This window comes from Salvia miltiorrhiza, chromosome 3 (genome assembly GCF_028751815.1).
Source record: "Salvia miltiorrhiza cultivar Shanhuang (shh) chromosome 3, IMPLAD_Smil_shh, whole genome shotgun sequence".
Classification (NCBI taxonomy): domain Eukaryota; kingdom Viridiplantae; phylum Streptophyta; class Magnoliopsida; order Lamiales; family Lamiaceae; genus Salvia; species Salvia miltiorrhiza.
In genome coordinates, this window is record NC_080389.1 from 13013280 (window position 1) to 13027421 (window position 14142).

General features: G+C 30.0%; 1 long non-coding RNA gene across 1 annotated transcript; it reads right to left on the minus strand.

Annotated features, from left to right (window-relative positions):
* Positions 1 to 11557: 11557 nt before the first annotated feature.
* Positions 11558 to 13289, minus strand: LOC131017710 (uncharacterized). Its single transcript, XR_009099810.1, has 3 exons — positions 12898 to 13289; positions 11807 to 11861; positions 11558 to 11621 (listed from the first exon to the last, which is right to left on the minus strand). It is a non-coding gene; the product is annotated as an uncharacterized LOC131017710 (long non-coding RNA).
* Positions 13290 to 14142: the final 853 nt, after the last annotated feature.

Here is a 14142-nt window from a genome sequence, read left to right on the forward strand (position 1 = left end):
TATGGAGTATGTCTCTCCTTTAAAAATGAGAGACCATTATACGAATCCCAATTCCTCTATCTTTCCGACCTCTATCTTTATTCGAAAAAAAACTCTATAATTACTAACATCTCATATATGATATGTTTAGTTGAACGACAATCTCTTAACTTAAAAGTTCATGAAATTGAATATCACTCTTCCTTAAGGTGTTTTAGATATAGGTTAATAACTAGATTACTAAGGGAACGTTTACTTTGTAGGATTAGACTTGATAGATAAAAATAATAAGGCTAATCATTTATTTACTTTGATGAATTGAAACTTTTGGATGTCTCAAGGCCCTTGATTATTTTTATCATTTAAGCTAGTTTTAATTTGTTTGATTCTTATTACATTTAAAGGGTGGGATTAGAGTAATCCTACTCTTGATGATAAAAATACTCAATCATGCAAAGCAAACTCCCCTAAGATGATTGGAATTTTTGAGATATCCCAATATCTTTGATAATTCTTACCATGTGAGATTGGAAATAGAAAGAAAGTGAGTTTAATTGGGAAAAAAAAAACAGTAATATCATTTGAGTTAATTTTACTTGATTCGTATTCCATTAAAAGCATAAAATTAAAATATTCTAAGAATAAAAATAAAAATAAAACTATTAAATTATATTCTTCCAATTCCATAAAAATGTATCATTTTTTTCATTTTCGTATTTCCCTAAAAATTTATCACTTCTATTTTGATACATGAAGGCCCACAACTTTTTATATTTTTATCTCTTAAAAATACTATACCTAAAAAATAATGGGGTTCTTTTTTCACTAAACAAATTATCTATCAAATAGTATTTTTTAAAATTCATGCCATTCCTCAAGTGTTACATTTTTATAGGAGGAAGAAGTATATTTTATGAATCATAAAAAATTAACTCCACTTAAATCTAAATAAAGTATCCCAATTGCGGTGGATTTCCATCCGTGAGGGAACCTCAAAATTTCCTATATTTAGGGAAGTATTGATGTTGGGCCAAAACCCATATTACAAAACTTTTTATGAGTTAAAGTGAGTGGTGCTGATTACTTCTCTTTTTTTGTTGCATGGTGATGATTGCTTTTTGAATGTGTTATCACAACAAATGCCGCGTAGGGTCTTCATGCCATGCATATGCTCAACTCTCACTTGTTATATTCGTCGACAGGGCGGATCCAGGATATGAGGTTAGGGAGGTTGAATTTATTGATCTACGACCTTTGAAGACATTTATGCGATCGAAGCAATTTTTTGAGCATTTCGTACACTTTATTTTCATGCATTTTTATAACAATCATTTAATATAACGGATAAATTGTTTGCAATTCAATAAATTCAACATCAAGTAGATTGAAAGCATACAAAAACATACTTTTATGCATTCCTTTCAAAAAATATATTTCATTTTCTAAACAAATAAACTAACTTTCATTGTTAATAATTAGTAATTTTACTTTTAACTTTAGAATGGACTCAAATTCAACATAAAAAATTAAATAAGAAAAAAAAGGATAAAAATAACATAAATGTAACAAATCAATGTCCAATGTAAAATAACAAATATGGATAGTTGGATATACTATAAATAATGTATTATATTTTTTCTTCTATTTCTTATTTATATACACATATACATATATATAGATATATAAAATAAAATGGGGTGGGCTACCGTGAGAGCACATCTTAAAATAAGAAATAAGAACAATTTTTAATGTATGAATTTTATGTAGAACACGTATGAATTCGCTGTATAAAGGTATGAATTGTGAAAAATAAATTTTTGCTACCTTTGAGATTCGAACTCAGGACCATAAATCCATCTAACAGGATTACGAATTAACCGTAAATCTTGATGATCTAAGGGCTGAAAATAATTCTTATTGTATATCTTAAGAAATGCTCTTATTTTAGCCCTTCCCTAAAATAAAATATATATCTATATTATTTTTTAAAAAACTCAAAAAATGGGAGGGGGCTTCAGCCCCCCCTGAATCTGCCACTGTTCGTCGATATATATATATATATATATATATATATATATATATGTGTGTGTGTGTGTGTGTGTGTGTGTATGTGGTTAGATTTTATTGATAAATTAAATATTTTGAGAAATTTAAAATTGTTGAATATAATTAACAATTTTGATGAATAAGTATTTTGGTTTGGGGTTTGAATCCTGGAGCGACGGGATTTTCTAAAATACGTCTGTTCATTAAAATTATTGATCCATTTCGCAAAATATCTAATTTCTTAATGAAAACCTTTCTCATTTTGAAAATGAAAGTCACTGGCACTTAAAAATAATTCTTAGGTTTTTTTTTTTTTAATTATTTTTCTTGAAGGAAAAAAGAAAATGGGTTGTTGATAGTCAAAGAGACATTTTACATGACTTTGGTCTTTTCAATTGCAGGAATCTACAAATGTTCAGAATTTTGAGTTGGATGATAATGTGAATGCTAGAAACTGTGAACTCAACCGTGTTACATATATATAATATATACTTTATGGTTGGATTCCACTTTCCGAGTCTCTAGTGCACTTTCATTGATCTTTTTACATATGTTTTCATACAAACGAATTAATCAATTTCATGTATGCATTTTTCTATCACCAAATTTATCATGATGAGTAGAAATCCACATCTACTATATATGTGGGGTGAACTCTAGATAAAACTCACTCTTATTTTTTTTGATCAATAGATAAAACTCACTCTTATACACATCAAGCTTCAATCCACATCTATCCAAAGATGAATTGTAGTAGAACTATTTTGATTGCGCAACAAATTTGATCTAAAAGATGTTGGCGATCATATTCAAATTTATGCAGTAATATTTATTGACCATTTTGAAAGTGTACATGCTCATATTAACATCAATTCCTTTTTATGATGGATTGTCTATCTGAAGTGCGCTCACATCGAGTAAATTTTTGCTCTTATATACTCCTTCGTCTACGAAAATAAGTCTTAAGGGAGGGCAACACGAGTTTTAAAAAAATGTTAACTATTTATTTAGTGACTGATCGAATAAATGATTCCACAAATTAAAGAAAAAATAGAGAGTTAGTGAGAGAGAGGACCGGCCCCACAAATTAAAAATTAGTGAATTCATGAATTACAAAAAAAGTTAGAATATATTTATATAAACAGATGAAAATGATAAATTTAGATCTATTTTTGTGGAAAAAGTAACTCGTAATCATAGAAATGGTAAATCACATTGTAATAATAATAATTATAATATCAATAATAATGATGAATTACACGTGCATCGTGCTTATTATTAAGCTAGTACTAGTATTAGTTATTTTTTCTTTTTTTAATTCATTAAGCTAGTATTAGTAATATGCAAAGAAGCAAGCAACTAACACGCACATACACTCGTGCGTCACATACACTAGTTAAAACTGATTGATCACAAAAAATTATCAAGAAATGGTAGGTCAGAATTGGCTGGTAAGCATTTAGGAGACAATGCATCAATATCTTTACATAAACACACACACACACAAACACAAAAATATGTATGTATGTATAATTAAAATAAAGGAACTGGTAGCTTAGAACTGACTTTGGGAAGAGATATAGAAGTAGCCGTGGTCAGTTGGCCTAGACGAAGTCATAGATTCGGATTATTTAATATGCTATAAATAAACATTCTGTCGGCCCCACCACTCCAAATCCATCAAAGTTTTTAATTTCTTTCCTACTCAGTGAAGAAATTAAATTCAATCATGCAAGCAATTAATCATATCACTTGAAAGTTTGTTCAAGTTCAACTAGATAAATTTATCATCAAACTACTAACTTTGATAGAGAATTCAAAATCTTGTTATTATTCTAGGCTCAATAAGCACTAAAGGATAAAACACATTAATTAATTATTTTTTTCTTAACTATTCTATAGCTACTCATGTTAATCTCAACTCATTCAAATTTGTCTATGCAAAATACAATGAATCCACATGCATGCATTAATAATAAGGGTCAAATCATAAATGTGTTCCAAACATTCAGCGTTCTTTCTTCAAAAAAAAAAAAAAAAACTCAGTATTTTTTTTAAAAAAAATTCCCCAACTTACGTGTTTAGTTCAAAAACTCTCAATTATGTGAAGAGTTTGATTTATATCCCGACTTATTGAATCCGACAATCCTCGCCAAATTTGAAATTTTATATTGAATATATAATGCAGATTATGGCAAGGTGACTCATTATTCCGTAGCTAGATTATATAAGACGTGACACAATATTTTTTTTTTAAATTGAAGATTTTTTAAGTGAAAATGCAAGTTGAATACACTTTATTTTTTTTTTTAAATAACTGTGCGACCTCCTGACACTGTATGTGAACAGTGAGGTCCCGGGTTCAAATCCCACTGCTCCCCCTCCCCAACTCCCCCAAGTCAAAAAAAAAAATATAACTGAATGTATGTGACAAAATACATCGATTAACCGTGATAGTAAACATATCCAATCTATAACAATAACTCATTTTATTAGGAACAATTCTACACTTAGTCAAGAAGTTTTATATTAGATGGAGTTAACCAAAACACGCATATAACATTAAATTATGCTTAAAAGAAAGGGGAATTTTTTCAATTTATATTTACGTAGATTAAGTTGAAAAAGTGTTACAATCATGATTACTGTTGAAAGTGTAGTGTTGAATCAGAGATGGGCCATGCTAGCTTAGTGAGTCTACAATGGTGAAGAAGTCTTGTGATGAAAAGGAAATTAATTAAGTCCTTGCACACAACTCATACTAATTTATCAAAACGGTTTAATGGAAACTTATAATAATCGATTTCCACTAACTAAATTGACGTAGAATTCCCCAAATTCCTGGACAACGATGTCATGTATGGCATCACCAATCTCTAATCTACTCAAATTTTACAACACTATATTATGCATCATTTTGGCATGTAGCTATATATATATATATATATATATATATATATATATATATATAGGGTGTGGTTATAATGAGAACCACACTTATCGTGAGAACATAAGAACCATTAAAATCAATGCATCTGCTATATAAATTAATGCATTCGCTATTAAATTTAATGCATCCGAAAATAATAAAAATTTTGCTCCCTTCAGGATTCGAACCCAGAATCTGCATTCATCCACCAAGATGATGCATCCACCGTAGATCTTGATGATCGAATGGCTTAAAATGGTTCTCCGTTCTAATTTTATTTAGTGGTTCTTATTTGAACCTCTCCCTATATATATATATATATATATATATATATATATATATATATATATGGGTACAAGATAAAATCAAATTCTATTTTAAAATATAAACTAAACAGTTTTTTTTATATTATCGACCGTAATGATTTCCGATGCAACTATCACTTTACTTAATTAATTTGTGGTCCTAGGTTCGAATCATATACAAATAAAAAAATTATTTTTTTTATGAATTTATCATTTTTCACAACAAATTTATCATATTTCACATAGAATTCATTTATCTTCACAATTCGTAGTTTATATATTAAAATGAGCATGTAGCCTAACTCTAGGAATACATCATTTATTTAGCTTGAAACCCCCAATAATTGTTATTGACATCATTAATTTTATAAATTACATAAAAATTAAAGCTCCTTTCGTTTTTCTATTCTTGTATTTGAAGTTATAGGAAAAATGAACAAATTGAGCTTTGATTTTACGTAATTTATAAAATTAATATGATTTAATAATACCATCTAAAGTGTCAAGGTGAATCGGCACTAATTTCTGGATTCAAATTCAATAACAACTCAAACTAAAATGATGTTAAATGTTGGTAACTCTTTTAGCTCCTCATATCTATCTGGGCCTCAATGGAATTAATTCCCTTGGGCTTCAAATTTCAACTTTATGTTTTATCTAGGTGAAATTTCAATTTTATGTTTGATTACAATTAGATCTATTAATATAGCTCTATATTCTCTTTTAAATAATTGTTGATGTTTGTCAATACCACCTCTAAGAAAACTCTTTTATCCCAATGAAATAAAATACTTGTTGTAAATATTTGGGCCCAGTAATTACTTTATAATTGGGCCTCTTGCTTATATAGCCCTATAGTCTCTCTTGGAAATGTTCTCTAAGTCCGAGCAATAGAATCCATTGATAGTTCCTATCACTTGGGCCCACTACTTACTTAGGTTTATAAAAAGTAAATATGGTCTATGAATAGAATCACCCTAAATAAATATATTTTGAAAACTACTATCCATCGAAATAACTTCCTAAAATATACCAAGTAAGAGGCCCAACTATTATTACACCGCTATAATTTAAAAATAAAAAATAAAATACAGCAGCTATCTTCTCTTTTGTCTTTCATAATAAATCATGTGTGCCAATACCACCTCTAAAATACCCTTTACCCCTTGGCAAAAATCACACTGAAAACGAAGTATTTATATCTATTCTTGAATATATATTTTTTAAATAATCGTGCACGTTACCTTGGGGCGGCTAATTACTTATAGTTGGGCCTTTTGTTTGGTTGTTGTGAATAATTGTTTTTGTTTGGACTCAAATACAAATAGTGTAAGTTGTATTATATGTGAAAGCCCTTTTCTTCCGAAAAAAAAAGGGAAACATATAAAATGGCAACACTTACAACGTAAGGGTTTGATATAAAGACATTTTAAGTTTACTAGCGGTAAGAACGTGCGATGCACGTTAAACACGTGTGTTTTTGTACTATGTAAATATAATTGATAGATATTATTATATAATTTTGAATATTTGTATTTTTTTATTAATTTGATTTTTACTATGTAAATAAAATTCATAGATATTTTTATATAGTTTTGAATATTTGTATAAATTCATTTGACTATAATTGTTATTTAAAAAAGGAATCAATGCAACTATTAATGAATAAATTTAAATGCAATAAAGTAATATTCATAATATACCTCTAAATAAAAATGGAAAAAATTCTACGATAAACATCCTAACTTATCTAAATACGGAGCAAGACGAATTTTAGATCTTCTCTTGTTTGATTTTGATGATTGGGGATGTCTTCTTCTTATTTTTGGTTTTCAAATGAATGTTGTTCAACGGTAGATCGTCGTCACTTGTAATCTCAATGTAGTCATCAAACTTTTTCTTGGCTACTCTTCTTTTTTTTCTTTGGCGGCTCTGTGGGTTGCAACTCCATCGTAGTTTTTTTCTTTCTAGACGGGTTTATCTTTTTTGATTTCTCGGGTGAGTGTTTCTTTTCTTCCTCTTGAGTGGGCTCTTCTTCAATATCTCCAACATTGATGCTTTCCATCGGTTGCGTCTTTTGGATTGCATTTGCTACAATATTGAGATTTCCCCGTTGATCGAATTTTATAGACTTGAGCATCATCATGAAGCGTATTTCTGTGTACGCTTGTGTGCTTAATCCTCTATAGTATGTGGAGGTTGTTTCACCCTGTGGAAATGTTTAATTGTTATAATTATGTAATGTCGAATTTTGTAATATGAATTATTTAAATTATAGTAAGTGTAAGTAAGAAATCTTAATTTACCTCTTTGATTGAAGAAAGATCGATATTCATCCATAGAGCATCCTACACATACCTCTGCCGCTTGATCGAACAGTGTAACACGAGCATTGCAGTCGCCTTGTATAACATTTATTGTGATTCTGTATCTAGAAATATATGAAATGATAAAAATTATTATATGTTTGTTATTGTGTCATTAACTAATTTTAATTGGTAGTGGGTTTAAATTTGATAATTACCTAGGCGACGTCTCAATAACTTTTTAATTGCATTTTTTGCATATTGCACTCTCATCAATTTTGGAGAAAGATGTGTTGCAATTTTTACAAGAATCATACCATATTGTTGCTTTATTTTCAACTTTGTCAATAATTCCCGTAAAGCAAAACGAAACACCCTAATATATGACAAAAAATAATATATTATAGAAATAGTCGATTATGTACTTTTGAAATGCATCATTAATTTTTTTTTATCTCGTACCTCCAATAATAAATGTTGATTGTGTCTGAGATCTTTAAGAGTGACTTCCTTTATTTGTTTTATTTTTTGTGCCATTGCTAATTTAGCAATTGCTAATGCATCATCATCAACATCAGAACACATGTATATATATTAAATGATATGTTAGAATTCTTTTTTAAAATATATAATTTATTTATTTTTTGATACGTATGATTGCATCGGCTGAATCTCTTTGCATGTTGGTGTAATTTGCAAGACGGATCTCATCGTATTTTGCAAGAGTATACCACCTAAAATATATATATATATATATATATATAATATTGTTAAGTATGTAGTATTTTTTTTTTGTTTTGAAGGGAAGTATGTAGTATTTTACAAGTAAAAAGAAGTAAGTATTATTTTAAGAAAATATATATAATATGTTTGTTACCAACATTTCTTTTTGCTACGACATAGGAAATCGCAACAGTTGGCTTCTGTGCAATTATTTGTTCAAGGTCATCTCCTTCATTTTTCGCCATATCTTCCCATAAAGATATTTCTACAATTTCAGATCTGCGAAAAATATTGAGTAAATTCAATTATAGTTATTTTTCTAAGGTTATGAATGAATTATAGTATATGAAACATTAAATAAAAATAACATATGGCTATATATATATATATATATAGGGGGCCGCTCCAATGAGACCCCCTAATTTTAGTGAGATCTAGGGCACGATCTGGTGCATTTATTTTATCAATCCTATGGCTGATATTGTATCTGGAGGGTGATTTTTTTTCGCATGGTTCGAATCCTGGAGGGAGCAGAATATTTTAAATTTTGTTATTCATCAGTATATACTGCATTATTCATCAGTATATACGGCCCTGTTCATCAGTATATATGTCTTATTCATTACGAATTTTTTAAATTTTATTTTTCATCAGTATATACATCTTGTTCATTAGATATACGTTTTGTTCATTAGTATTATATGTCTTATTCACTGTCCTAGTGTTTCACGAAAAATATGGGGTCTCATTGGAGCGCGCCCCTATATATATATATATATATATATATATATATATATATATAGGGAGAGGTTCAAGAAAGAACCATAAATAAAAAAAGAACGGAGAACCATTTTCAGCCATTCGATTATCAAGATCTACGGTGGATGTATCATCTTGTTGGATGAATGCAGATCCTGGGTTCGAATCCTGAAGGGAGCAATTTTTTTTATTTTTTTGAGTGCATTAATTTTAACAACGAATGCATTAATTTTTACAATGAATGCATTAATATATATATAGGGTTGAGTTCAACAGATTATCTTTTTCGAGAGAACGAACAAATCTATATATTTTACGAACAGATCAACATAAGTAATGAACAGACGTATTTAGTAAAAATATAGAAAAACTCGCCACCAGCAGGATTCGAACCCGGGGCAAATAACAGTTCATGGGTACATTGATCTGTTCATTAAAATTATAGATGTGTTCGTTTTTATTTTACGAATTCTCTATTCTCCACAATATTTAGCTTCTCTGTTGAACCCTTCTCTCTCTCTCTCTCTCTCTCTATATATATATATATATATATATATATATATATGCATTGGAAATTGAAAGATGGATGCGAATAATAAATAAAGAACTTACTTTTTGTTCATGAGAGTTATGTTTCACACAGCTTTTATCACTCATTTGATAGGAATCTGTTGACTTTTTTGTACTTGTACTAAAATTCCAGAAATATCTGTTACAATTTTTTTTGTTTTATTCATATAATTATATATTTAGACTTTAATGAATGTTTTATTTGAAGGAATATTTTAAACTAATTTCACTTACCAAACTCTTCTTCCTTGTCAAGCTTTTGTTCCACATCGTTGAACACCACAAAATTATATGGTATTTTATACTCGATCTCGTCGAATGCTTCCTTTATATCAGAGTATCTGTTGAGTATGAGCTCTTTTTCTCTATGGATGCTTGCATACATAGTATTAACGTTTCTAACCTCTCTATTAGAGATTAAATATGTTTTGTTGGATTCAAACTTTTTTTTTTAAATTTGCTTATTTCATTATTGAACATTGTCAGTCCAATTTGGATACCCTACAAATTGTGTGATAAATATATAAATTGTAAAAATTAATATATATGTATTTAATATGTTATATGTGTAAATAATATGTATCATAGTAAAATAGAACCAAGTTTATAAGTTGAACTAAATTTGTGACTTACCTCTTTGTCAAACATTATCAATTTTCAGAATTTTGTGCCTCTAAACACTTTAAATACAAATCAACACATTATCGATTCAGCTTATTCATAGGTAGGATTTATAGATTATGATTGAGTAGGGATTTCATTAAGACATATGCATAATGAGAAAAGTAAATAGCCTTAAGCTAAGGTGGAGCATAAATATTTGCAATTTGTAATTGTAAAATTCTGAAAATCAATTTATATTATTGTTTACATGATTAGTATACTACAGTTAATGGGTGGGAATGAAAAGAATGTTCTCTACTCATAGTGAATTATAATCTCATGATTGGAATAATATAACTTTAGAAGAATAAAATTAATAGATTAGTCCAAAAGTTTAATATTACAATTCAAATTAGTAAAATCAATTATAAACATTATAAAAATTTTAAATATGATAATTAACTAATTTAAGCATCAATCAATTTATAAAAAGTTAATAGAGATACCTTATTCTTCATTGGAGATAATATCGCCTGCAGTTATGGTTCTTGCTAATGAAGTAGAAGTAGAAACCGAATTTGTGTTATGAACCAAAGATGCTGGATCAATCTTTCTAATGTTTTGATGACAACATGTTTCGCCCATTGGAAAAATAAGTGGATATTGCAATGGATCATAACATCCATAATAATGCTTTATTCTATGTCTGTCGCCGGAATGAGGATGAAATTGATGGGTAATCTTTCAATCTTCGAAAGAATTTTGCATATGGGTTGATCTCTAAAATTTTCATGAGCATCTGTACAACTGCTTCTGACAAAACTTGATTTTGCATTACGTTAATTCTATTCTCAACCTCATTTTGTGTGTCATGAAAGTATAGCTGAAAAAATATTGGAGACGTATATTGTGGGATCAATCCCGGAAGATCATGATAAACCATGCCTTGTGCTCGAAAAGAATAAACTCCTCGTCTTGCAAATGCCAATTCTTTGTCCAATTTTACACCGAACGAAGTAAATGAGAATATACTATTATAAGCACGAATATTCCTTCTTAAATTAATAGCTTCTTCTGACTGAGCTGTAAACAATTCATCCAACTCCGGAGAAACTTCTGAAAATGTAAGTTTTACTTTTCCATTATCACAACAAAAAGTAGGAGGTTCATATTCAAATTTTCTTGCACCACAATGAATGCAATCAGGCACATTTTTCAATTCATGTAGCAATGAACCTAAATAGATAAACAATATAATTAAAAAAATATTAATAGTTATCATAATGTATTAAACATATTTTAATCTTAAAAGAATGTAATACTTACAATTCAAATTACTTGCATTTCGTTTACGTTTCTTTTGCCTTTGTAGATTTTTTCTTTGTCTATATACTTCATTAGCTATATTATATAAATATAAATATATTAATTAAAAAAATATTTTGATTTGTGCTCATGTTGTGTGATATGTGGTGATTATAACATAGACAATATATATATATATATATATATATATATATATATATATATATATATCCCTTGATATAAATACTTAGAATCTTGTGCGCTCATGCTATAGATAATACCTGAAAATGAGATTGTTTTGCGCAATGTAACTTCCATGCTCATAATTAGTGTATCCTATAAATAAATATTTATTTTGTAACACGACAATAATAAATAATAATAAATAAATAACAACAAAAAGGAATGTTAATAATAATTATAAGTATAACTATAATCATATTGATATGGCAGCAAAACAATTACTATATCATTATATTTTATTAAGTAATTAATATGTTTGATGTATTAATTTATTCTAGAATATGTTAATAATGGAGATTCACAGATGTTATGTTAATAATATAGATTCACAGATGCATGGCACTTATGCTCGAAAAGTAAATCTACCTTCATTTTTTCTTTAACATTTATTTTAATGAATTTTGTGAATTAAAGCACATGAAGGTGCTAAAGCAGGAAGCTGTAATGCCTTCTTTGCATGCTTAGACAAAGGACATCTCAGATGGTTTTGCACATCTCAGATGGTTTTGCATTGTATGCATAAGCTCTCGCATCTTTTTATCGCTGCAAACACAGAAACATGCTTTCTCATGATTTGTTAGATTCTGAGGAATTTATTCACTACTACATTTAATGGATCCAATTCTTTCTTCCCCTCTACTACATAACTGATACAAAAGAAGATTAGATGCTGGGACAGTCACCTTTAGAAATCATTCAGCTGCCATTTTACTTTATGTGAAATCGTTCTTATCCCTTTTGTCAACTGAAGAAAATCCATTATGTGGTTCTTGCTAAGCAAGATGAAGCTCTGTTAATAGGCTTCATTCTTTAACTATTCTAGGAGATGCTTTTCAAATTTCAAAGAAACTTCATAAATCAGGCTAAATACTACCAAGAATGCATCGGGTTTCGGAATATACTCACGGGAATATAGTGGAAGATGTAGAGAGAGAGAGGCAACCTCGGAGAAGGTGTGCAGTATGAATAAACCACCAAACATGATGATAGGAAGTCTCTTAGGAGCTCGAAGGGGTTAAGCAAATTAAATAATATTGAAGCATTTGTTATATTTGTGGAATGCACTCAAAGAAATCAACGTGCTCATGTCTTATATAAAGAAATAACAGTTTGTAGTTTGAGGGCTTACCTACCTGACTGGAGAGCGACATATAGAGCCCTAGACGGTTGACGGCGAGAGGGCGAGACAGCACATGGGAACGGCAGCGATTCGTTAGCCGGCCGGAGGTGCCAACGGCGTCGACGTGAGCAGGTGCGCGCTGATTGATCAATATGTGGTTTCGCCAGAATTAGATTATAAACCAAAATCACAAACTTGAAGCTTGGTTGGCGGCGAGAGGGCGAGACAGCGGATGGGAACGGCAGCGATTCGTTGGCCGGCCGGAGGTGCGAACGGCGTCGACGTGAGCAGGTGCGCGCTGATTGATCAATATGTAGTTTCGCCAGAATTATTAGAATTCTAAACTAATGCTAATCTATTTGATGTATCCGATAACTAATGCAATAAGCTATTAAAGCTTTAGAGAGAGAATCCTAATGCAATTAGAATTCTAAAGTAATGCTATGCATTAGAATTCTAAAGTAATGCTAATCTATTTGATGTATCCGATAACTAATGCAGCTATGCTAATATATTTGATGTATCCGATAACTAATGCAATAAGCTGTATTAAATTTATTTTATAAATATTATAATATAAAATATATGATAGGGGTAAAATAGGCAATCCACAAGTTGTCCCATAAAATGCTTAGGCTCTTTTTCTATTAGTATAGATTGATCATTCACTCCACAAACAAGACCACCGAACATAGCACATGGGGCCAACCGATTTCACAAAATTTACTAAAATTCATTTTGTAAACTTTACGAAAAATATCCACATATTTTACTTACGAAAATTTATTAATAGACTTATTTTTTTTGATTTGGGGGAGTTAAGGAGGGGGAGCAGTAGGGTTTGAACTCGGGACCTTACTGTTCACACACAGGAGGTCGCACCGCTTGGTGTCCCCTTGTGGACATTAATAGACTTATTAAAGATGGGCATTGTGTAAACTCTCATATTTAAGCCTATATATATATATATATATATAGGGGTGAGCAAAAACCGAGCCGACCGAAAAATGACCGAACCGATCGGTTTTCGGTCGGTTTTTTTGTACTGGGCGGTCGGTTCGGCCCAAAATATACAGAAATTTTGGTTTGGTCGGCCGGTTCGGTTTTCTCGATTTTGGCCGGTCGAAAACCGAACCGACCGACCATAATATAAATTACTAGGGTTTTTTTTTCCCCACTAATTCTCCTTCTCTCCCTTACGGACCTAACCTAATTCTTCTCCAATTTCCTCTCAGTGCGCCGCACCCCGCACGC